We start from the raw sequence: 26,283 nt of genomic DNA on the forward strand, positions 1-26,283 counted from the left end.
CTGATATGCAGATGCAGATGGACAATAGATGGCGAGAACAAAATCAACTCTTGGGTGTGTTGGTTGAGCACTTTACACCCCAGCAGGACACTGCCTCCAGCCTATCATCTGTGGCCAACACACCAGCAGAAACAGAACAATCCTCTCAAACCAGGAGAACAAGGAAATCCACTTCAGCCACCTCAGCTCCCTCATACAAGAAGCCAAAAAAGAAATAAATATTCTTATAGTTCACCATAAATCTTGTCCTCTGTTATTTACCATATATTTGTCATCCACATCCATGTGAGGTGTGTTTTAGTACATTTAGTAATATTGTTAAAACATATAATATGACCTGTGTGGAAATGGCAAACAAAGGTAATATCATGTTTATGACATATTCATGTTCTAGAAAACACATCACATATTTGTGTATGAAAGGTACATATAGTAATATTCACTTCTAACATGTAAATCAAGATTTCTAACATACAATATAAATTACCACATGGGTATATATATAAATAATAATGTATTTACAGAAGGTGTGAACATAAGGTATAAACATCCATTTTCATTCTTATTAATGATAGTCAATAAATCATAGTGACATAAACATAAATTAAAAAAATGAGACATTTTCAGTAATTAGGGTGGTTAAGGGAAGGGGGGTGGGATGTAGTAGTTACACTTACATGCAGTGGAAATCCGCAGTATGTAATTCTGCAAGACATGATATATACACATTCAATGGTTGGTGAGGTACAGTCAAACATCATAATACATGTGAATGTTACGGTTTACTGTACTTATGAACAAGTAACTTACAGGTGAACTATTGACAGATGACAAGGTCCCTCACTTCATTCCCCCTCAGTGTCCCCCTGTCCACATCCTCAGGTACAGAAACCAGCTGCTGATCTTGTTCTGGTTCCATGTCCCCCAATATACGTGTGTCCACAGCAATGTTATGTAGAATACAACATGCATTGACAATGGAACACACTTTGTTGGGGTTATACTGTAAAGCTCCACCTGTCAAATCCAGACACCTGAATCTGGTTTTGAGTAGGCCAAAGCTCCTTTCTATCACATTTCTGGTCCGTATGTGGGCTTCCTGGTACCTGAGTTGTGGTTCTGTAAGGGGGTGTACCAAGGGGGTTAACAGCCATGGTCTGCAGCCATACCCTGCGTCGCCTGTCATGTAACATATGTATTCTGATTACTACAGGTTCATCATGTGCTTAAAGAGACATAATATGGATTTCATTTAAAAGATATATTTTTCAAATACATTAAATTGGTGCATTGTAAGCAATCTACTTTTATACCAGGATTAGTCTAGACAAAATTCTATTTTCATGATTCAGATAGAACATTCCATTTTAAGAAAATGTCCTTTTAAGTTTTTATTTATAGTATACTGTCCCTTTAAAAGGGACATGAAACACACATTTCTTCTTTCATGAGTTAAAACGAAGCTGCAATTTTATTCAACTTTCTAATTTACTTCTATTATGTAATTTGCTCCATTCTCTTGATATCATTTGCTGACAAGCATATTAGATATGCTCATTAGCTGCTGATTGGTGGCTGCACATAGATGCCTCATATGATTGGCTCATCTATGTGCATTGCTATTTCTTAAACAAAGGATATCTAAAGAATAAATCAAATGAGAAAATAGACGTAAATTGTAATGTTGTTTAACATTGTATTCTCTATCTGAAACATGAGAAAATTATTTTGTGTTTAGTGTCCCTTTAGTAGAAATATACAGATAGAATGAAGGTAGTGCATATTCACAAAGCAGCCAACCTCCCGAGAGTGTGCCAGATTCAAAAAGCTGGAATAAGGAGGTCTGGCGCTGGATGTAGGAATCATGTGCACTACCTGGAAAGCCTGCATACACATGTGTGAATTTCAGAGTGGTATCGCAGACCATCTGGCAATTCAAGGAGTAAAACCCTTTCCTGTTAATATAGAGGAATGGCTCCTCATTTGGGGCCACGATATGCACATGTGTGCAACTAATTGCCCCACATGACATTGGGAATACCCCCTAGTCGATAGAAGCCTTGTTTAAGACTGTTCCATTCCTGGGGGGTATGGGGGAAATTAATGTATCTCTGTGTCTGGTTATCTAGAGCAGTCAAAACCTCCCCTAGAATTCTGGAGAAGGTGGACTGCGCTAGGCCAGACACAAGCCCCTCTGTTGACTGGAATGAGCCGGATGCCAGGAAGTGTAACAACACACAACAGCTTCTGCATACCAGTCAGAGCTCGGTTCTTATTCGCTTGAGGGTAAATATCATCCTTCAAGACCTCATATAGGTCAATGAGGCTTGCAGAAGTCAAGCAATACTTTTCCCTGACCTCCACTTCTGTCATCCCAAACAGGGTGACCCTAACCCTGTGTATCCTTGCTGCCCTTGCTCTTCCCCTCTGCTGATGCCGACGTCTTATAGGCCCTGCTGGCCTATGACCAGCTGCAGCAACAACAGCAGCAGCAGGGGCAGCACCAGGAACAGGGACAACAGCAGGAGGAGCAGGGACAGCAGGAGCAGGGACGGCTACAGCACCATGACCAGGGACCTCAGCAGCAACTATATCCTCCACGACAGGGGCTTGTAGGGCTTCCAGCACCCCTTGTGCCCCACGATGCTGTCTCTGTATGAATTGCAGATAATGCAGGGGAAACATGGTGGCTAATGAGGGTGTGCATTGCCAGGTGTTTTAAGGCTGCAGGTGAGAGGTTGTGCTGTATGTGATTGGTTTGACACACTTGCAGGGGCAGGAATAATAAATGCGTAGAAGAGGTTTAACTGTTTGAGATCTGCTGCTGATATGTATGTGATTACGCATGCGTTTGTTAGGCCTTCAGGGAGTAACATTGGTTTTTTAGTCAGTGCAAGGGTTCCTACGCCTGCAATTTGTGGCGAGATGAGAATGGAGTAGATTTTCTGAAATCTGGGCGTAAGTCCTTGCGCTGTATATTGGATACCAAATTGCGCGTAGTTCTATGTTAGTGTATGGTTAAAAAAATTATGGCCGGAGGGTGAAATATACGCGTGTAACTTGTGTGCTACGCCGTATATGTGATACCAAACCTGTGCAAAATCTGGCGTTGCCGGCTTTTGCGGGCGACGCTGCATATCGGATGGGGCCCATTGAACCATCAGACAGATAGTACTGTAATAAGAAAGGTAATATTTGTTGTGTTAAATAAATACAGACTAGCGCTTATAGACAACAAAAAACTAAAGATGCAGGCAGAGAAGATTGTGACTTTCTGGTGGGGAAAAATGGTAATTTCTTTCCTAAGATATGGAGAGTCCATGACATCATTCAATTATTAGTGGGGAATATCACTCCTGGCTAGCAGGAGGAGGCAAAGAGCACCACAGCAAAGCTGTTAAGTGTCACTCCCCTACCAATAATCCCCAGTCATTCTCTTTGCGTCTGTCAATGGAGGAGGTGAAGTTTGGTGTTTGAGGAAATTAATTCCTTTTTCGGGTACTTTTCCCTGCAAGCAAGGATTTGGGTTTAGCTAAATCCAAATCAGTCTCTTCAGTAGTGGTGGCTTTTAAGAAGTTAGGAAGTTGTAAGGTAGTCCTTGCTTTGTTTCCTAACACATTGCTACCCATGGTACAGAAAACCAGAGTTGGTTACTCTGTTCTTTCTTTTTCTACAGGTCTCTGTAAGGAGTATTTGTCCTTTCACGCCTTGTGAGCTGTCTTCCTGCTGGACAGCTAGACTGCAGGTTAGTGCTTTTGTCTTCTAGGTCTTGGAATCTTGCACTTTAGAAGACTATGTCATATACAGCAGATGGGGACATTTTTAAAATCCTTTATACAGGATTTTCTTTGGCAGTGGGTAGGCACATTATGTATGTTGAGACCAGGGGGCATATTTATCAAGCTTCACTGTCATAGCCCACAGGGCTTTGTGGCTAAAATCTTGGTCAACTGATGTTACCTCCAAGTCCAAACTTCTGGCGCTTCCTTACAAGGGTAAGACCTTCTTTGGGCCTGGTCTGGCAGAAATAATTTCTGACATTATGGGTGGAAAAGGGTCTTTTCTACCACAAGACAAGAAGAACAGACCTAAAGGACGTCAAAATAATTTTGGTTCCTTTCGTAACTTCAAAGGTCAAAAGTCTTCCACTCCCTCTTCCAAGCAGGAACAGTCCAAATCTTCTTGGAAGCCCAATTAATCTTGGAATAAGGGGAAGCAATCAAAGAAACCCTCAGCTGAGTCTAAGTCAGCATGAAGGGTCGGCCCTCTATCCAGGATCGGATCGACTGTGGGGGGCCGACTTTCCTTGTTTTGTCAAGCGTGGATACGAGATGTCCCAGATCCTTGGGCTGTGGACATAGTATCTCACAGTTACAAAATAGAATTTAAAATGTTCCCTCCCATGGGCAGATTCCTCCTCTCAAGATTATCTGCAGACCAGGTAAAAAGAGAGGCATTCTTGAACTGCGTTCAGGACCTTTCCTCCCTGGGAGTGATTGTTCCAGTTCCAGTAAGGGAACAGGGTCCAGGATTCTATTCAAATCTGTTTGTGGTTCCCAAAAAATAGGGAACCTTTCGACCCATTTTAGACCTAAATTGTCTCAACAAATTTCTCAGGTTACAGTCCTTAAAAATGGAAACCATTCGTTCCATTCTTCCTTTGGTCCAAGAGGGTCAGTTCATGATGACCATAGACCTGAAGGATGCGTATCTTCATGTTCCTATCCACAGGGATCATCACAAGTTCCTGAGATTCGCCTTTCTAGACAAACACTTTCATTTTGTGGCTCTTCCGTTTGGCCTTGCCACAGCACCCAGAATTTTCTCAAAGGTTCTGGCAGCTCTCTTAATCACGTCTCGGGGGAATTGCAGTGGCGCCCTACCTGGACGACATATTGGTTCAGGCACCATCTTTTCAACAAGCAAATTCTCATACAGAAATCTTGTTGTCTTTTCTACATTCCCACGGATGGAACGTGAATCTGGAGAACAGTTCCCTTGTTCCAGCTACAAGGGTGGGTTTCTTAGGAACCATATTAGATACCCTATCTATGAAAATTTTTCTGACAGAGGTCAGAAAATCCAAGATTCTTTCCTCTTGTATGTCTCTTCAATCTACCGTTTCGGCCGTCAGTAGCTCAATGTTTGGAGGTAATTGGTCTGATGGTCGCTTCTATGGTCATCATTCCTTTTGCTCGATTCCATTTGAGAGCTCTGCAGTTATGCATGCCCAGACAATGGAACAGAGACAATTCGGATCTGTCTCAGAGGATAGATCTAAACCAGTCGATAAGAGACTCTCTCCCATGGTGGCTTGCTCAGGAACATCTGTCTCAGGGCACATGCTTCCGGAGACCTTCCTGGGTGATTGTGACCACGGACGCCAGCCTGCTAGGCTGGGGATCAGTCTGGGACTTATTAAAGATGCAGGGACTATAGACTCGGGAGGAGTCTGCTCTCCCAATAAACATCTTGGAGTTCAGAGCTTTTTACAATGCTCTGATGGCTTGGCCTCAATTATCTTTTATCAGGTTTCAGTCGGACAACATTATCTCAGTGGCTTACATCAACCACGAGGGAGGAACTCGGAGTTCATTAGTCATGAAGGAGGTGGCACAGATTATTCAGTGGGCGAATGCTCAAAATTGTAACAAGTTACACGCGTATATTTCACCCTCAGGCCATAATTTTTTTAACCATACACTAACATAGAACTACGCGCAATTTGCTATCCACATTCCTGGAGTAGACAACTGGGAAGCGGATTTCCTGAGCAGACAGACATTTCATCCCGGGGAGTGGGCTTTCCATCTGGAGTTGTTCTCCAGGTTAACCCTCAAATGGGGGGTGCCGGAGTTGGATCTGATGGCATCTCGGCAGAACGCCAAGCTTCCAAGGTACGGTTCAAGGTCAAGAGATCCTCAGGCTGCTCTGATAGATGCTTTGGCAGTTCCTTGGGATTTTGGTCTAGCATACCTGTTTCCTCCGTTTGCGCTCCTTCCACGAGTTATTGCTTGTATCAAACAAAAGAGAGCATCAGTAATTCTAATAGCTCCTGCATGGCCTCCCTCACAGAATCTGATATGCAGACTTAGTGAAGATATCATCTCGACCACCTTGGAGGTTGCCTCTGAAGAAGGACCTTCTAACTCAGGGTCCATTCCTCCATCCAAATTTCGTTTCTCTGAAGCTGACTGCTTGGAGATTGAATGCTTAGTTCTGTCTAAGCGTGGATTTTCTGAGTCAGTTATTGAGACCATGATCCAGGCTCGCAAGCCTGTTACTCGAAAAATTTACCATAAGGTATGGCGTAAATACCTTTATTGGTGTGAATCTAAGGGCTACTCTTGGAGTAGGGTCAGGATTCCTAGAATTTTGTCTTTTCTCCAGGAAGGTCTGGAGAAAGGGTTGTCACTCAGTTCTCTGAAAGGTCAGATTTCTGCATTATTTATTTTGTTACACAAGCGTCTGGTGGATGTGCCAGATGTTCAATCTTTTTGTCAGGCCCTAGTCAGAATCAGGCCTGTGTTTAAACCTGTTGCTTCTCCTTGGAGCCTTAATCTTGTTCTTAAAGTTTTGCAGCAGGCTCCATTTGAGCCAATGCATTCCATAGATATAAAGTTGCTATCTTGGAAGGTTTTGATTCTTATTGCTATCTCTTCTGCTCGGAAAGTTTCGGAACTCAGCTTTGCAGTGTGATTCTCATTACCTTATCTTTCATGCGGATAAGGCGGTTCTTCGTACTAAATTGGGGTTTCTTCCTAAAGTGGTTTCTTATAGAAATATTAATCAGGAAATTGTTGTTCCTTCTCTCTGTCCCAATCCTTCTTCTCATAAATAATGCCTGTTGCACAACTTGGATGTTGTGCGTGCTCTAAAACTCTACCTACAGGCAACTAAGGATGTTCACCAGTCTTCTGCCCTGTTTGTTTCTCAGGAAAGCGTAAGGGTCAGAAGGCTACTTCTACTTCTCTTTCCCTCTGGTTGAGAAGTATGATTCATTTTGCTTATGAGACTGCTGGACAGCAGCCTCCTGAGAGAATTACAGCCCATTCCACTAGGGCTGTCTCCTCTTCTTGGGCTTTCAAAAATGAAGCTTCTGTGGAACAGATTTGCAAGGCTGCAAATTGATCCTCTCTGCATACTTTTTCCAAATTTGATACTTTTGCTTTGGCTGAGGCCTCTTTTGGGAGAAAGGTTGTTCAAGTGGGGGTGCCTTCTGTTTAGGTCTGCCTGTCTTGTTCTCCCTCCCTGTTCATTCTGTGTCCTCTAGCTTGGGTATTGGTTCCCACTAGTATTTGAATGACATTGTGGACTCTCCATATCTTAGGAAAGAAAACTAAATTTATGCTTACCTGATAAATTTATTTCTTTCCGGATATGGAGAATCCACGACCCCACCCTTTATTAAGACAGTTATTTTTGACTAAACCTCAGGTACTTCTACACCTTTGTGTTATTCCTTTTCCATTCCCTTCGGTCGAATGACTGGGGATTATGGGTAGGGGAGTGACACTTAACAGCTTTGCTGTGGTGCTCTTTGCCTCCTCCTGCTGGCCAGGAGAGATATTCCCCACTAGTAATTGAATGATGTCGTGGACTCTCCATATCCGGAAAGAAAGAAATGTATCAGGTAAGCATAAATTTTCTTTTTTAATAATTCTGGATTTGGGAATTTTTATCTGGTTTGTAGTTGTGCCCAACAATCTATATCCCTTTAAATTTTCTCAAGTTTTCTTCTGTGCATATCTTAGCATGAAGTGATATATATAGGATTTTTTTGTTTGTTTTTTTGCTGATCTCACGGATGCAACAAGTTGTGGATGCAAATCTTTAGGAATTCTTCCATTTTCAACTTGCTTTTTTTTTTTTTTTAGATATTAGTTTCAGTAATTAATTTTATTGAATTTAGACAGTTGTTGCAAACATTGTTACAAACCAAGAACAGGAATACTTCTGAACCCACCTCTGTGTGCCTGTGTGGAAATGTGCTAATTTTTCACAAACACACACACACACATACACATAGAGAGTGTTTTTTTTTTAGAAAAAATAGTATATAATAGAATAGTAATACAGTAGTTATTGTAGCACAATGAAAGATCAATAAATCTGTAATACAGCAATATCCAATAATAAAAGATTAATCCCTGTAACCAGATGACTTGCATTTCACACAGAGGCTCAGAGGTGTAACTACAGGGTTCTCAGAGGTCTCAGTTCAGACCGGACGCAGACCTTTAGGAGGCCCATCTGGCCATACAATAAGCAGCCGTGTCACTGCAATGGGAAGCTGCTAGGACCCATCTGAATCATCCCTGGTCTCTGTGTGCCCCACCTACAAAACAGGGCTCACAGTGTTGTACGGGAAACCTGAGTAAGTACATATCCTTTGGTGCAGAATAACCAAGGATAACTCACAGAAAGCCACCCCTTCCTCCTGTGTGACTGCTGACTCAGCTTCTGCTGGTTGCAAACAGCCAGAGAGGGTGCCATGAAATAGGGGGCCCTGCCATCGTATTTGTCAAAGTTTAGTTACACCTACACACAAAGTCTTCATTTTCACATTTGGTTAAAATCTTAAAAAAAGTTTTAACTCACCATTTCTTTATGCCGAGCATATGAGAATATCATTGATTAGTCACTGTCATTTCTATTGATGTATATTTAAGTTTAGACCTGTGCCTAGGGCAGCAAGATGACAGGAAGTAACGCATTATTATTATCATTTATTTGTATAGCACTGCAAACCTCCGTAGCACAGTTAGACTATGGCATGATGCCGTACCCACTTCTTTGCTGCATTACATTACATATCAAGAATTTTTGGTTCTCAAGATGCATCCATGAATTTACGAGCTAAAATGGTTGGGGATGATGGTATTCCGGGGGGGGCAAAATGCTTCTGAAGGGCACCACAAAAACTAAATTGATTGAAATAATAAACTGTGCCTGTAACCTTTACCAAACTAATGACAGATACTGTAGTGTTAAAACTTTCCAGTTCCAGGATTTATATTTCTTATTATTTATTGTCTGGGCTGCCTGATATCGCTGCCGCACTGAGCAGCTCTGTAACCAGTAAACCACAAGCCTTACTTCCTGACGACCTACTGTGCGCACAGCAGTCCTGAGCAGGAGGGGGGATAAGCCGGCAGATAATGTTTTTATTTGTTACGTCTGAAATAAGGTCATTTAAAATGTATAACATAATTTATAACAGATGTTCCCATTCTTACTAGAACAACATTTAATTTGTATGCTTGCAAGCTGTGGGCAGCAGTGAGGAACTGAGCCCTAAGATTCATGTTACACAAACATACATTTTATATGAGTTTCACTGTCAGTTTAAAGGGACAGACAACTCCAAAAATGTTATTGTTAAAAAAAAAACCTAGATATTCCATTTATTACCCATTCCCCAATTTAGCATAACCAACAGTTATATTAATATACTTTTTACCTCTGTGATTACCTTGTATCTAAGCATCTTCTGACTTATCTTTTTTTTTTTTTGAATAATTTTTTATTGAGGGTTTTCCATAATGACAACAAAAAAACTATGGCATATACATATTTCAAGACATAGCAATGATTGTCGCAATAACAATATAACAGGCAAAAAAAAAAAAAAAAAATATATATAATGAATGCCAAAATATATCTGAAAACCTCATTTTGTGTTTTTATATGATAATGTGGGTAGCTATTATTCCAGGCCATAATGTTAAAAAGGCACTCTTAAAGAGCACAGTAGCTACCATATAGACCCATTTGATTCTGAACTAATTTGTCATATACTTGAATGCTTCTTATTGTTAAAGTCAGGGTCATAATATCGAAAGCTTTATAAAAAACAAGGGGGGAATTAGGGGATTGTCAGCGGGTAAGCACCGCTTAGACAAATAATTTTTCTATATAACAATATTATAGCATACTTAAATTATTTCTGTAACAACAAAAGTCCAGCGCACCCGGCAGCAATGAGACTCAACAATTTGATATGCCTTGATATATACCTTTAATTCTGTTAGATGTTGATCACAGGGCTAGACAAAGCCAAATATGCCTGATGGCCAGACAGTCCAACACGCTAAAAGTAAGACAGCATATGACAGGCAGCAGTTAGGGAAAAGAAATAATGGTCAGACGCGTTTCCTTATGTTGTTACATAGCAATCCTCAGTGACCATGCCTGTTACCCACAATTCATTGCCTTTTATACACACCTGTGGTGCAATCTTTAGCACTTTGAAAAAACCTAATTAGTGAGTAGCCAAAAAAAGGGGGAAAATAGAAATGTGGGAAAAGGAGATCACTGTGGTAACAGTGCAACAAACATTTACAAGTGTATTGTCCAAAATGTCTAATACTTAAATAGATATACAGCAAAACAAAGCACTACTCCTATCTGCAAAATAAGTCTAATAAATTTAAAAGTGTAATAACTTATACTGGCGTATAAGCATCTGATTTTGCAGAAAATGTATATATTTATTAAATAGAGCAGTGTCCCATTAATTAGTGGGATAATGAAAATAATAATAAAGTGTGTAAATTAAAGCAAAAAACTGGATTTAGTGAATCGAGGATATTATAAAAATAATAAAAGTAAATAAAAATTAAAAGTCAATAGGTACTAAGAACTCATTGATCTACAAAAAGTCTTACATCCCAATCAAAATTTAACCCTGTCGGCACTCTGGTGCCCAGCTGAAAAATCCAATAAACTTCTCTTTTGCTGAGAATAGTGCCTCTATTCCCACCTCTTGGGTGTCTAGGGATTAATTGAATAGCTTGGAATGTTAACAATGAACTGTCTGAGTTGTGATATCGTTTGAAATGTAATGAAATGGGGGTGGTTGACTCTGGATCCTCAATTGAGCGTAAATGCTCAAGAAAACGATCCTTTAGCGCACGTGTCGTTTGTCCCACGTACTGCCTATGACACCCCCTGCAGGTCAAAAGATATATGACATAGCACGAGTTACATGTCATGTGCTCACGAATTTCAAAAATCTTGTGGCTATTGCTTGATTCAAAGCTTGTGCCAAAAGTAGCATAGGCACATGACTTGCATCTCGTACTGCCACATTTAAAGAAACCAGGGGCGCGATCCGATATCGATCGCAGTTTGCGGCGCAAGCGAGGGAACCGGCGTCGCCCGCAGTTTCAGCTCGCAACTCGAGCCATCCCATATAGGTCGCCGTCAGATGCTAACGTGCCGTAAGTCTCACAAACCAGCGATGTCCAGAAATCTGCGTAAGTACAAATTTCTGGCGTCGCCAGTGACTTGTGCCACGTTAGAATCTGCCGGCGCCTATAAAACCTGACTAAAGTCTAAAACACCCGCACTGTCTAACACGCCTCCCTAACATAGCCCGCACTGTCTAACACGCCTCCCTAACATAGCCCGCACTGTCTAACCCTCTATCCGCTATCCACCCTCACTAGCCTAACAATAAAAATGCTATTAACCCCTAAACCGCCGCTCCTTTACCCCGCCGCAACCTAATAAAATTATTAACCCCTAAACCGCCGCTCCCGTACCCCGCCGCCAGCTATATTATATCTATAACCCCCTAAAGTGAGCCCCTAACACCGCCGCCATCTATATTAAAATTATTAACCCCTAATCTAAGCCCCTTACACCGCCGCCATCTCTATTAAAATTATTAACCCCTAATTTAATCTACCTACCCTGCCGCCAGCTATATTATCTATATTAACCCTAAGTATATTATAGTTAATATAGGTATTACATTATATATATTAACTATATTAACCCTAATTATATTAGGGTTAATATAGTTAATATAGTTACTATAGTATTTATATTAACTATATTAACTCTATCTAACCCTAACACCCCTAACTAAATTTATATTAAATTAATCTAATTAATTTATAAACTAAAATATTCCTATTTAAATCTAAATACTTACCTATAAAATAAACCCTAAGATAGCTACAATATAATTAATAATTACATTATAGCTATGTTAGGGTTAATATTTATTTTACAGGTAAATAGTTAATTATTTTAACTAGGTATAATAGATATTAAATAGTTATTAACTATTTAATATCTACCTAGTTAAAATAATTACCCAATTACCTGTAAAATAAATCCTAACCTAAGTTACAAATACACCTACACTATCAATAAATTTAATAAACTACAAACATCTATCTAAAAATACAATTAAATTAACTAAACTAAATAAAAAAAAAAAAAAACACTAAATTACAAAAAATAAAAAAAAGATTACAAGATTTTTAAGCTAATTACACCTATTCTAAGCCCCCTAATAAAATAATAAACCCCCAAAATAACAAAAATTCCCTGCCCTATTCTAAATTAAACAAATTTCAAAGCTCTTTACCTTACCAGCCCTTAAAAGGGCCTTTTGTGGGGCATGCCCCAAAGAATTCAGCTCTTTTGCATTCAACAAATACAATCCCCCCCCCCCCCCATTACAACCCACCACCCACATACCCCTATTCTAAACCCACCCAAACCCCCCTTAAAAAATCCTAACACTACCCCCCTGAAGATCTCCCTACCTTGTCTTCACCACACCGGGCCGAACTCCTGATCCGATCCGGGCGATGTCGTCCTCCAAGCGGCAAAGAAGAAATCTTCCTCCGGCGATGTCATCCTCCAAGCGGCAAAGAAGAATTCTTCCTCCGGCGACGTCTTCCTCCAAGCGGCAGCAAAGTCTTCATTCTTCCGGCGGCATCTTCAATCGTCTTTCTTCGCTCCGCCGCCGCGGAACATCCATCCCGGCCGACTGCTAAACTTGGAATGAGGTACCTTTAAATGACGTCATCCAAGATGGCGTCCGCCGAATTCCGATTGGCTGATAGGATTCTATCAGCCAATCGGAATTAAGTTAAAAAAATCTGATTGGCTGATTGAATCAGCCAATCAGATTCAAGTTCAATCCGATTGGCTGATCCAATCAGCCAATCAGATTGAGCTCGCATTCTATTGGCTGATCGGAACAGCCAATAGAATGCAAGCTCAATCTGATTGGCTGATTGGATCAGCCAATCGGATTGAACTTGAATCTGATTGGCTGAGTCAATCAGCCAATCAGATTTTTTTAACTTAATTCCGATTGGCTGATAGAATCCTATCAGCCAATCGGAATTCGGCGGACGCCATCTTGGATGACGTCATTTAAAGGTACCTCATTCCAAGTTTAGCAGTCGGCCGGGATGGATGCTCCGCGGCGGCGGAGCGAAGAAAGAAGATTGAAGATGCCGCCGGAAGAATGAAGACTTTGCTGCCGCTTGGAGGAAGACGTCGCCGGAGGAAGAATTCTTCTTTGCCGCTTGGAGGATGACATCGCCGGAGGAAGATTTCTTCTTTGCCGCTTGGAGGACGACATCGCCCGGATCGGATCAGGAGTTCGGCCCGGTGTGGTGAAGACAAGGTAGGGAGATCTTCAGGGGGGTAGTGTTAGGATTTTTTAAGGGGGGTTTGGGTGGGTTTAGAATAGGGGTATGTGGGTGGTGGGTTGTAATGGGGGGGGGGGGGATTGTATTTGTTGAATGCAAAAGAGCTGAATTCTTTGGGGCATGCCCCACAAAAGGCCCTTTTAAGGGCTGGTAAGGTAAAGAGCTTTGAAATTTGTTTAATTTAGAATAGGGCAGGGAATTTTTGTTATTTTGGGGGTTTATTATTTTATTAGGGGGCTTAGAATAGGTGTAATTAGCTTAAAAATCTTGTAATCTTTTTTTTATTTTTTGTAATTTAATGTTTTTTTTTTTTTGTAATTTAGTTTAGTTAATTTAATTGTATTTTTAGATAGATGTTTGTAGTTTATTAAATTTATTGATAGTGTAGGTGTATTTGTAACTTAGGTTAGGATTTATTTTACAGGTAATTGGGTAATTATTTTAACTAGGTAGATATTAAATAGTTAATAACTATTTAATATCTATTATACCTAGTTAAAATAATTAACTATTTACCTGTAAAATAAATATTAACCCTAACATAGCTATAATGTAATTATTAATTATATTGTAGCTATCTTAGGGTTTATTTTATAGGTAAGTATTTAGATTTAAATAGGAATATTTTAGTTTATAAATTAATTAGATTAATTTAATATAAATTTAGTTAGGGGTGTTAGGGTTAGATAGAGTTAATATAAATACTATAGTAACTATATTAACTATATTAACCCTAATATAATTAGGGTTAATATAGTTAATATATATAATGTAATAACTATATTAACTATAATATACTTAGGGTTAATATAGATAACATAGCTGGCGGCGGGGTAGGTAGATTAAATTAGGGGTTAATAATTTTTATATAGGTGGCGGCGGTGTAAGGGGTCAGATTACGGGATAGATAAGGTAGATGGCGGCGGTTTTAGGGGCTCACAGTAGGGGGTTAGTTTATGTAGATGGCGGCGGGGTCCGGGAGCGGCGTTTTAGGGGGTAATAACTTTATTAGGGATTTGGGGGGGGGGGGGGGGATCGCGGTTGACAGGGAGATAGACATTGCGCATGCGTTAGGTGTTAGGTTTATTTTAGAAGATCGCGGTTGACAGGGAGATAGACATTGCGCATGCGTTAGGTGTTAGGTTTATTTTAGAAGATCGCAGTTGACAGGGAGATAGACATTGCGCATGCGTTAGGTGTTAGGTTTATTTTAGCAGCTAGTTTAGGGAGTTACGGGGCTCCAATAGTCAGCGTAAGGCTTCTTACGGCTGCTTTTTGTGGCGAGGTGAAAATGGAGTAAGTTTTCTCCATTTTCGCCACGTAAGTCCTTACGCTGCATATTGGATACCAAACTGCGCGGGTTTGGTATACCTGCCTATGGCCCAAAAAACTGCGGGCGACGGCAGAAATATATGCGCGTAACTTCTAGCTTACGCCGTATATAGGATACCAAATCCGCGCAATTATTGGCGTCGCCGGCTTTTGCGGGCGACGCTTTATATCGGATCGACCCCCAGGTTTAATAGAAAGCCAATTCCTGTGTGACTGTTGCCTAGGCAACATGGAAGGAGACAATATGCTCCCTAAGGTTTGGGCCCTACGAGATACAAAACATACACCCTCTTTGACTATATCCACCAGGGTGTCGTCTGTGGTCAAAATTGGGAGTGCCTTTCTGATTATATCGCAGATTTTGCCATATTCCATGCTGTATGAAGTAATGAATTTTAATTGTTTAGACCTATCTGTATTCTTAGATCTACCAGACACAAGAAGATCTTTTCTATCAAGTAAATCAATATCCCGTTTTGTTTGTTTGTTATTTTTCAAAATGGATACTTTGCTAAAAAATGATACAAGAATTGAGATGGATATCAAAAGTTTTCAAATGTACAAGAAGGCTCAGCGTATTCCACGTGGCCTACGTATTAGAAAATTTCCCTCCTTCCAGGTATCAGATCAGTCTTTCATTGATAAATGGAACCTTATTCTCACAGAATGCTCTTTAGCACTTATTGATCTACTGATTGAGTATAAGAAATCTTTGCGTCAAGAATTAGGTAATGAAAAACAGAAATTACAATCTTTCTTACGTCCTCTCAGTGATAACCCAGACTTTGCCAAGTATGACACTAAACTGCAGAAAGTTATCACTGAGTTTAAAAATAATCTTTGGAATTTCAAGAAACAAAAGATTATGAGAGACAAACAGGATTATGAGGAAAACAAAGTATATAAATGGACTGTAACCAATACTAGACGGAGATATAGAAGCACCTATAGAGGTCGAGGGTCTGAAAATAAAAAAGTGAGATTTGCTGACACTGACACTGAATACGACTATGATTCCTCTGATATTGAAACATCTGGCGAGATTGCCCCAGGCACAGAGGAAGTTACATCTTTTGCACTTGATTCTCATACAGTGTCACAGTCAAAAAACGGGAAGGGCCATCCACAATCCACTGTACGCCGAAAAAAATACGCAGAGGGGGAAGAGGAAAATCGTACAAGTCCAAGCCAGGACCAAGTACCCAAGCCCAGGCGTTACCCTCAGAGGAGGAGAGCAACACTATTCCAGAAATATGCATGAACATTGAGAATGTTATTAACCTGTCTTCTTTTGTTCTATCTAGGACACAAATTGAGGTTTTGTCTTTGGGTCTTGGTTTCTCCCCCACCACACATTTCAATCTTTTCAACACTGTTGTTGATCTTAACAAATTTGTGAGGTTGCTTGTTCTCAAGAAACATTTCTTGGGAGTGACCAACACTGCACAGGATGAAGTGGTCAGGGGTAAGCCAGCACCCATTCGAAGTGGTTTTGATTTTTCAGAGGTTTGTTCTGTTTTAGACCTTATGGATTTGGATAGAGATAATCAGGAATGTAACCCACTTGATATTGGGGATACTCAGGATATCACTAAATTAAAATGTAAATCTAAATTTTATCCAGTAAAATCTAGATCCAATTCCATAGAGGTCTTTCAGAAAACAGTAGAAATGGAATTGAAAAAACTCAGTTTATGTGAATTTGAAAAAAGACATCACAGGGATAATCTATCTAAGGCACAATTTCTATCTATTCAGGAATTAAAAAATAATCAGGAGCTTGTTATTCGCAACTCAGACAAAGGTGGTAAGGTAGTGGTCCTCAATCGCCGGGACTACTTGGATGAGGCTTATAGACAGCTATTGGATGACTCCGTGTATGAGAAACTTAAAAATAACCCTGTGTTCTATTACAAATCGGCTCTTAAGACTATTTTGGAGCAGGCATTAAAAGATGGTATTATTCAACAAGCCAATTTTGATTTTCTATACAATGAGCACCCGGTATCTGCCATTTTTCACTATCTTCCAAAAGTCCACAATCATCCTACACGCCCACCTGGCAGACCCATTGTGGCAGGGATAGGCTCTTTAAATGAGCCTCTTTCCCAACTGATTGATGGTTACTTGCAGCCCTTGGTCTTGAGTCTTATGAGCTACATTAGAGACACGTCTGATGTAATCACTCAAATTGAAAGCCTAGTTTGGCAAGATGGTTTCATTTTTGTAACTATCGACGTTGTCTCTTTGTATACTTGTATACCTCATGACAAGGGCAGCCAGGCAATTCGGTTCTTTTTGGACACATTTTCCACATATGATGTTGCTTTGAAGCGATTCATTGAGGTCTCCATTGAATATTTGTTGACCCACAATTATTTTCTTTTTGAGGGGGATTTCTATCTCCAGAGGCGTGGGACAGCAATGGGGGCAAAGTTTGCCCCTTCCTATGCCAACCTTTATTTGGGTTGGTGGGAGCTGTCCCATGTCTATGGAGATGGGAATCCCTACAGAGAGTTTATACATTATTTTGGTCGTTACATAGACGACATTTTGTTAATTTGGAAGGGTCCAGCAGACCTACTTGAATCGTTTCTTGCGTATTTACAGAACAATGATCTGAATTTAAGGTTCACCATGGAAAGTAATGCACACTCAATTTCCTTTTTGGACATTGAGTTGCATTCGAATCTTCAGACTTTGTGTATCGACATCGAATTGTTCCGTAAATCCACATCTGGAAACACCATTCTAAATGCAAAATCATGTCATCCAAAGCATACCATACAATCTATTCCCAAGAGCCAGTACCTAAGGGTGAAGCGTAATTGTACCAATCAATTGAGTTATGAAAAACACTCTAATGAATTAACTGAAAGGTTAGCCCAGAGAGGGTATTCTCCTAATCATTTACAACAAACAAAACGGGATATTGATTTACTTGATAGAAAAGATCTTCTTGTGTCTGGTAGATCTAAGAATACAGATAGGTCTAAACAATTAAAATTCATTACTTCATACAGCATGGAATATGGCAAAATCTGCGATATAATCAGAAAGGCACTCCCAATTTTGACCACAGACGACACCCTGGTGGATATAGTCAAAGAGGGTGTATGTTTTGTATCTCGTAGGGCCCAAACCTTAGGGAGCATATTGTCTCCTTCCATGTTGCCTAGGCAACAGTCACACAGGAATTGGCTTTCTATTAAACCTGGTTTCTTTAAATGTGGCAGTACGAGATGCAAGTCATGTGCCTATGCTACTTTTGGCACAAGCTTTGAATCAAGCAATAGCCACAAGATTTTTGAAATTCGTGAGCACATGACATGTAACTCGTGCTATGTCATATATCTTTTGACCTGCAGGGGGTGTCATAGGCAGTACGTGGGACAAACGACACGTGCGCTAAAAGATCGTTTTCTTGAGCATTTACGCTCAATTGAGGATCCAGAGTCAACCACCCCCATTTCATTACATTTCAAACGATATCACAACTCAGACAGTTCATTGTTAACATTCCAAGCTATTCAATTAATCCCTAGACACCCAAGAGGTGGGAATAGAGGCACTATTCTCAGCAAAAGAGAAGTTTATTGGATTTTTCAGCTGGGCACCAGAGTGCCGACAGGGTTAAATTTTGATTGGGATGTAAGACTTTTTGTAGATCAATGAGTTCTTAGTACCTATTGACTTTTAATTTTTATTTACTTTTATTATTTTTATAATATCCTCGATTCACTAAATCCAGTTTTTTGCTTTAATTTACACACTTTATTATTATTTTCATTATCCCACTAATTAATGGGACACTGCTCTATTTAATAAATATATACATTTTCTGCAAAATCAGATGCTTATACGCCAGTATAAGTTATTACACTTTTAAATTTATTAGACTTATTTTGCAGATAGGAGTAGTGCTTTGTTTTGCTGTATATCTATTTAAGTATTAGACATTTTGGACAATACACTTGTAAATGTTTGTTGCACTGTTACCACAGTGATCTCCTTTTCCCACATTTCTATTTTCCCCCTTTTTTTGGCTACTCACTAATTAGGTTTTTTCAAAGTGCTAAAGATTGCACCACAGGTGTGTATAAAAGGCAATGAATTGTGGGTAACAGGCATGGTCACTGAGGATTGCTATGTAACAACATAAGGAAACGCGTCTGACCATTATTTCTTTTCCCTAACTGCTGCCTGTCATATGCTGTCTTACTTTTAGCGTGTTGGACTGTCTGGCCATCAGGCATATTTGGCTTTGTCTAGCCCTGTGATCAACATCTAACAGAATTAAAGGTATATATCAAGGCATATCAAATTGTTGAGTCTCATTGCTGCCGGTTGCGCTGGACTTTTGTTGTTACAGTGTTACTTTGGTGGGCGTGGATGGAGCGCTCCTTTTTCCTTCGCACCGGACCAGATGAGTGAACGTACATACGTCATCAGGACGTCTAGCAAGAAAGTGGGTGTGTTTACTACGTGAAGAGCGTCACGTGATCGGATTCGACACGCTGCTGTGTCTGAGCGCTTCCCTGGTTGCGAGTACTTAAATTATTTGATGGAAATAATAATAATAGCAACATAAATAGCTATGGTCAACTACAGTGGGGGGGCGGAAGACCATAGGTATGTTAATGAACAGGGTCACTTATTTATCGTTACATAACGTGTGGCATGTAATACTGCGCTATACGGGAGATAAATGTAATTTATAATGGGTACCAAGAAAGGGTAGGTATAGCTCCAGTCTGGTTAGGATGAGATCCATGTTTCATTATTGGAGCATTTATGTAGTATCTCCCCTCAGGGATATTGTCACCACTGGACAGATACGGTTAGGGGATAGTGGATATGACCCGCTCACAGATAAAGAGCGGGAAAGGATGAGGGGAGATACAGTCTGTAAAGAATTGACATGGGAGCTAGCGACTCCATAAAGAAGAAGCCCGGGAATATTTAATATAGATAAAAAGTAAAAATATTTTGGGAATAATAAACAGCATGTAAATATGGGCTATACTAAACGGTATTAAAGATAAAAGTTGGGTATAATTGTATATTAATCCTTTAACATCTGGGGTATATGATATATCTAATAAAAATGAGTATAATGAAATCAGACTAAACATTAGGTATATACATGGCTAACCCCTTTCTATCATAGTAGTATAGGGTCTAGCAGGTATAGGTAAAATAAGGTTATGCCATAGGGGGGAAATTAGGAAGTATGGGGTATAAAAGACTTCTGGGTGAGCTCCTCTCCTGGGGAAATGCTAGCTATAAGCGATGTGGGAAAAAGGAGTAGGGATATGACCCGCAGACAACATGTACCGGCGGGAAAGGGAAGAGAGGAGCTCAGCATGGGCAGACAATTTGTGCTACCAAAAAATTCTACATAGGGGGTATGCTATTATCCCACAGGGAACATGAGTGGATTATGTAGAGAGAGCTCCCCTTTTCATGGGGAGATGAAAACATCACTTAAAATACCTAGAACATAGAAAACAAACATAGGGCAAGCAAAGATAACAATACTCAGCGTCACAATTATAAGACAACTATGTGAACTTAAAATACTGTTAATTACATACTCCTGTTGCAAACATTGCCATTTAGTATATATGGTATACAGTAGAATCATTTATCAGAAGAGGAATTAAAATATATGTAGTTCAGGGAGAATTGCAAACACAGGCGTACGTTCCAGTTTAATGAGTCAGTTGCCCAATTAACAGATTGCTATATGCAATATTTCCCATCTTGAATAAAATGTGTAATAGTGGGCTATTTTATATTCTCAAATACTAAGCTGAAACTATAAGGGTTGAGCATTTAAATTCACATCCTCCAACTAATATCGAGTACATATAGTATAAAAAAAGAACACATATCCTCAATATACATTCTTAAACCATAGCATTTGTTCAGACCGTGAATACCTTAGAAATCAATAAAGCAATAAGAGGCCCTCAGTCACTAACGTAACATATAGAGCAATAGAAATACTATAAGGCCATAGGGTCTCTCTGTACAAATAAAAATACATTCTAATTATGGCATGCAATTGGTATAGATAAGAGTACAGTATTTTACAGTGACAAAGTGAGCTTAAGATATAATGATCATAGAACTTTGGTAGACCTAAACTTTAGTAGTAAGTCTTTCAGAGAGTAAAAAGACAAGTAAAGAACCATATTACTTAAACTAGTAACCATCTGCCCTTGTAAAGAGCTGCAGAATAATATTTTGATAATACAACTACCATAGGTAAATATACATAAGAATAAGTGCAAGTCCAGGTATGGAGTGTTTGAGGCCAGTAGTAAATGTCTCTTATGATTAGGGGTGTCTCAGAAAATTATCCTATATCCCTCAGGGCATGGTATCAAATTTTTCTATTTAAATCAGTTCAATTGCTCTAAGTTTGAACAATCTATGAAGCCATGAAGGGTTGGGGCGTATATATATCTTTGCAAGGAACTACACTCATACAAACGATGAGTCAAGAACTATAAAAGAAGCATATGCAAGAATAAACAAATAAAAGGTTAAGAAAATAACCATATAGTTAAACACATTAACCCTATCTGGGTATGTGATGGTTACGAACTCTCTGCAGGGAAGATGTAAAAATTAACTCAAACAGTATGTTAGGCATATTTGGGTGTCTGAGACTTATATGCCGAATATAGTGTATGTAACTATAAGGAGCCAAATAATTATACCAGCATTAATATACAATTGCCTCTTATTATACTCCCCCATGTCCCACCCAACATAAAACCACATTGTTGATAGCTACAGCTGGGATATGTAAAGAAGTAGGACAGCAATGTTATCTGCACTGGCCATACCCATGAACCTGCATAAGTGAACAGTAGAACATAAAGATAAGGCCAGATAAACAAAGTCTTGAGCACTTAAATAACGTAATAGAACTATACAAGTGTTTCAGACTGTTAGTTTGTCATCTAAACATGAGTAGTCCCTGCATTATGAGAATATATCCCATTACGGTCAAAGTGAGAATAGGATTCAAACATTTAAGGCAAATGAATATGTGACCCTACTAGTTGCATGCTATCTAGTGACTATTGTAGACAATAAATTCTATAAGACATGCTGCATGTCGATAAACCATGATAGCTAATCACAATATTCACAAGCAAATGTAGTGTTGAAACAAATTACGTTGCATACTCATTAGAACTGACCCCTCAACATCATATGGGAAACAAAAGTTGCACCATTATACATGCAGACAGGTGATGAACAGTCAGCATATATAAACTTTAACTGAAGTCCTGAACATGAACCTGGCTGTTGTATCGTGTAAGTAACGATCACAGTTCGCCAATGCAGGCAGGGAGTTTCTTTATCCAATACCGACTCTAAGGCGTTCTACCTCATTGGGATCGAGCAAGGCCGCGGGATACATGAGGCATAGAGACTGGGTCTGCCAGCGCTGAAGCTTGCATTGCGCGTGAGGTAACGATCCGACATATATGCCGTTAGCCAGCAGATCCAAATAGGTAAGTGTCCAGAGATTGCCTCCGCGTTGCCTCCCTGGCTGTGTAGCGCAGCTTTTAAGACCTTTATAACTCTTCTGTACTACCATGGGAGGTTTACCGGTACTTCCACTCCACTGTATTGAAACGTCAGATCTCGCTGAGGTATAGTGATCTCTTTCTTCCCAGGAGTGCAATAGCCTTGACTCTGCTTTTATGGCTCCCGGCGGCAATGGACAGCCTCGGTTAGTATCCGCATCTGCCCAGGGATCGGGGGTACTAATAGCCGTCTGTGATTCCAACTGCAAGAGGGCGACTTCTCTTTCCTCCGCCATCTTAGATGCACTGGGGTCCACAATAGCACATGGGTCATGTAAGAGCTGCACAAACTCGGCAAAATGTCTGTGAATCTGCCGATCAAGCCCCATAAGAAGCGCCTTTATCTGAGAATAGCAGTCTTCCTCCATGTTTAAAATAAGATGTGCAGTGTCTGGTTTCTGTCCTGTAGTATTCGTTAACTGCGGCCTAGGTACAATAAGTCCGGAGCTATCTGTGCGGGTAGTGTAAAAATTATTGTGTCCCTTCGTATCAGAACATGTACTCTATGTGCTAGGATAGGTTAAGAGCAAGAAATAGCAGTATAAAAGTTCTCAATCTGCCATTAATAAAAAGTTTAAAGAGCATATGCTAGGAGCTCCAAGATAGCACGTCTTTCTGCTTTGGCTGCTGGCTCCGCCCCCCTTGACTTATCTTTTTACTTGCATTTTAGCCAATTAGTACAGTGTCAGCCACAACTCCACAGGGGAGAGCACAATTTATTTATATGGCCCACATGAACAAGCCTTGTCTTGTGGTGAAAAGCTAATAAATGGCATGTGATAAGAGGATGTCTGTATAGGCTTAGAAACAGGCAGAAATTTAACAATGTTGGTTATGCATTATCTATCTTTTTTTAACAATAACTATTTTGGTGATGACTATCCCTTTAAATATCTTAACTGTTTTTAAAGGGACAGTCAACTCCAGAATTGTTATTATTTAAAAAGATAGATAATCCTTTATTACCCATTAAATTTTGGATAACCAACATGGTTATATTAATACACTTTTTACCACTGTAATTACCTTTTATCTAAGCCTCTGCAGACTGCCCCCTTATTTAAGTTCTTTTGACAGACTTGCATTTTAGCTAATCAGTGCTGACTCATAAGTAAGTCCATGGTAGTGAGCACAAAGGGGGGTAGTTATCAACGTGTCTATTTTACCTGCCTTCGTCGGCCCAATACGCCCGCCTAAGCTTGCCTCACATCGCTGCCGCAGACCTGCAAAAATTCGCCTAAGTTATCAAAAAAGCTGCCAAAAAGCCGCGCACCAAGTACGGGGCGATGAGCAGCGGACTGTGAGAGTTATCACTCATCCGATCTTGCTGCTCTTCGGCTTTTTTACAGCTTTCTTGCTAGCCTGTCACTAAGCACCCACACTAACTACACTATTCTACCCCCTATACAGGCGCCCCCGGAGCCCCCCACAACTAAATAAAGTTATTAACCCCTAAACCGCCGCTACTAGACCCCGCCGCAACTCTTATAAATGTATTAACCCCTAAACCGCCGCTCCCGGACACCGCTGCCACCTACATTATACCTAGTAACCCCTATCCTGCCCCCCCTATACTGTCGCCCTCTATAATAAAGTTATTAACCCCTATCCTGCTGATCCCGCACCTCGCCGCAACTAAATAAATAGTTTAACCCCTAAACTGCCGCTCCCTGACCCCGCCGCAACCTATATTAAATTTATTAACCCCTATCCTGCCCCCCCTACACCGTCGCCACCTATAATACATTTATTAACCCCTATCCTGCCCCCCACTACACCGCCGCCACTGTAATAAAATTATTAACCCCTAAACCTAAGTCTAACACTAACCCTAACACCCCCCTAACTTAAATATTAATTAAATAAATCTAAATAATATTTCTATTATGAACTAAATTAATCCTATTTAAAACTAAATACTTACCTTTAAAATAAACCCTAATATAGCTACAATATAAATAATTATATTGTAGCTATTTTAGGATTTATTTTTATTTTACAGGCATCTTTCAATTTATTTTAACTAGGTACAATAGCTATTAAATAGTTATTAACTATTTAATAGCTTACCTAGCTAAAATAAAGCGAAATTAACCTGTAAAATAAAAACTAACATAAGTTACAATTACACCTAACAATACACTATACTTAAATAAATTATTCCTATTTAAAACTAAATACTTACCTGTAAAATAAACCCTAAGATAGCTACAATATAATTTATAATTACATTGTAGTTATCTTAGGATTTATATTTATTTTACAGGTAACTTTGTATTTATTTTAGCTAGTTAGAATAGTTATTAAATAGTTATTAACTATTTAATAACTACCTAGCTAAAAGAAATACAAAATTACCTGTAAAATAAATCCTAACCTAAGTTACAATTAAACCTAATACTACACTATCATTAAATTAATTAAATAAATTGCCTACAAATAACTACAATTAAATACAATTACATAAACTAACTAAAGTACAAAAAATAAAAAAGCTAAGTTACAAAAAATAAAAAAAATAAGTTACAAACATTTTAAAAATATTACAACAATTTTAAGCTACTTACACCTAATCTAAGCCCCCTAATAAAATAACAACCCCCCCCCCAAATAAAAAAATGCCCTACCCTATTCTAAATTAAAGTTCAAAGCTCTTTTACCTTACCAGCCCTTAAAAGGGCCATTTGTGGGGCATGCCCCAAAGAATTCAGCTCTTTTTGCCTGTAAAAGAAAAATACAACCCCCCCAACATTAAAACCCACCACCCACATACCCCTAATCTAACCCAAACCCCCCCCTGAAAATAACCTAACACTAATCCCCTGAAGATCATCCTACCTTGAGTCGTCTTCACTCAGCCGAGCAGCGATGGAACTGAAGAGGAGACCCGGAGCGGCAGAAGTTATCCTCCAAGCGGCGCTGAAGAAATCTTCCATCCGATGAAGTGATCCTCCAAGCGGCGCTGAAGAAGTCTTCCATCCAGGCGATGTCATCTTCCAAGAGGCGCTGAAGAAGTCTTCTATCCGGGCGATGTCATCTTCCAAGTGGGGTCTTCAATCTTCATCCCGCCAACACGGAACATCCTTCTTTCCCGACGGACTACCGACGAATGAAGGCTCCTTTAAGGGATGTCATCCAAGATGGCGTCCCTTCAATTCCGATTGGCTGATAGGATTCTATCAGCCAATCGGAATTAAGGTAGGAAAAATCTGATTGGCTGATTTGAATCAGCCAATCAGATTCAAGTTCAATCCGATTGGCTGATCCAATCAGCCAATCAGATTGAGCTTGCATTCTATTGGCTGTTCCGATCATATGAACCCCTATCCTGCCCCCCCTACACCGTTAGCTAGTTGCGGTGGGAACCGGGAGCGGCGGTTTAGGGGTTAATACATATATTATAGTTGCGGTGGGCTCCGGGAGCGGCGGTTTAGGGGTTAATACATATATTATAGTTGCGGTGGGCTCCGGGAGCGGCGGTTTAGGGGTTAATATGTATATAGAGAGAGAGAGAGGGGGAGAGAGGGGGGAGAGAGAGAAAGGGGGAGAGGGAGAGATGGGAGAGAGATTGGGGGGAGAGAGAGAGAGAGAGGGGGGGGGGAGAGAGAGGGGGGGGAGAGAGAGGGGAGAGAGAGGGGAGAGAGAGAGGGGGGAGAGAGAGAGAGAGGGGGGGAGAGAGAGGGGAGAGAGATGAGAAAGAAAGATGAAAGAGAGGAGAGAGAGAGATAGGAGAGAGAGAGAGAGAGAGGGGGGAGAGAGAGGAGGGGGGAGACAAAAGGGGGGAGAAAAAGAGAGGAAAAGAGAGGGGAGGAGAGAGAGCAAAATAAGAGGGGGGAGAGAGAGAGGGGGGAGTAGAGAGAGGGAGGGAGAGA

This window comes from Bombina bombina, chromosome 6, assembly GCF_027579735.1.
Source record: "Bombina bombina isolate aBomBom1 chromosome 6, aBomBom1.pri, whole genome shotgun sequence".
Taxonomy (NCBI): Eukaryota; Metazoa; Chordata; class Amphibia; order Anura; family Bombinatoridae; genus Bombina; species Bombina bombina.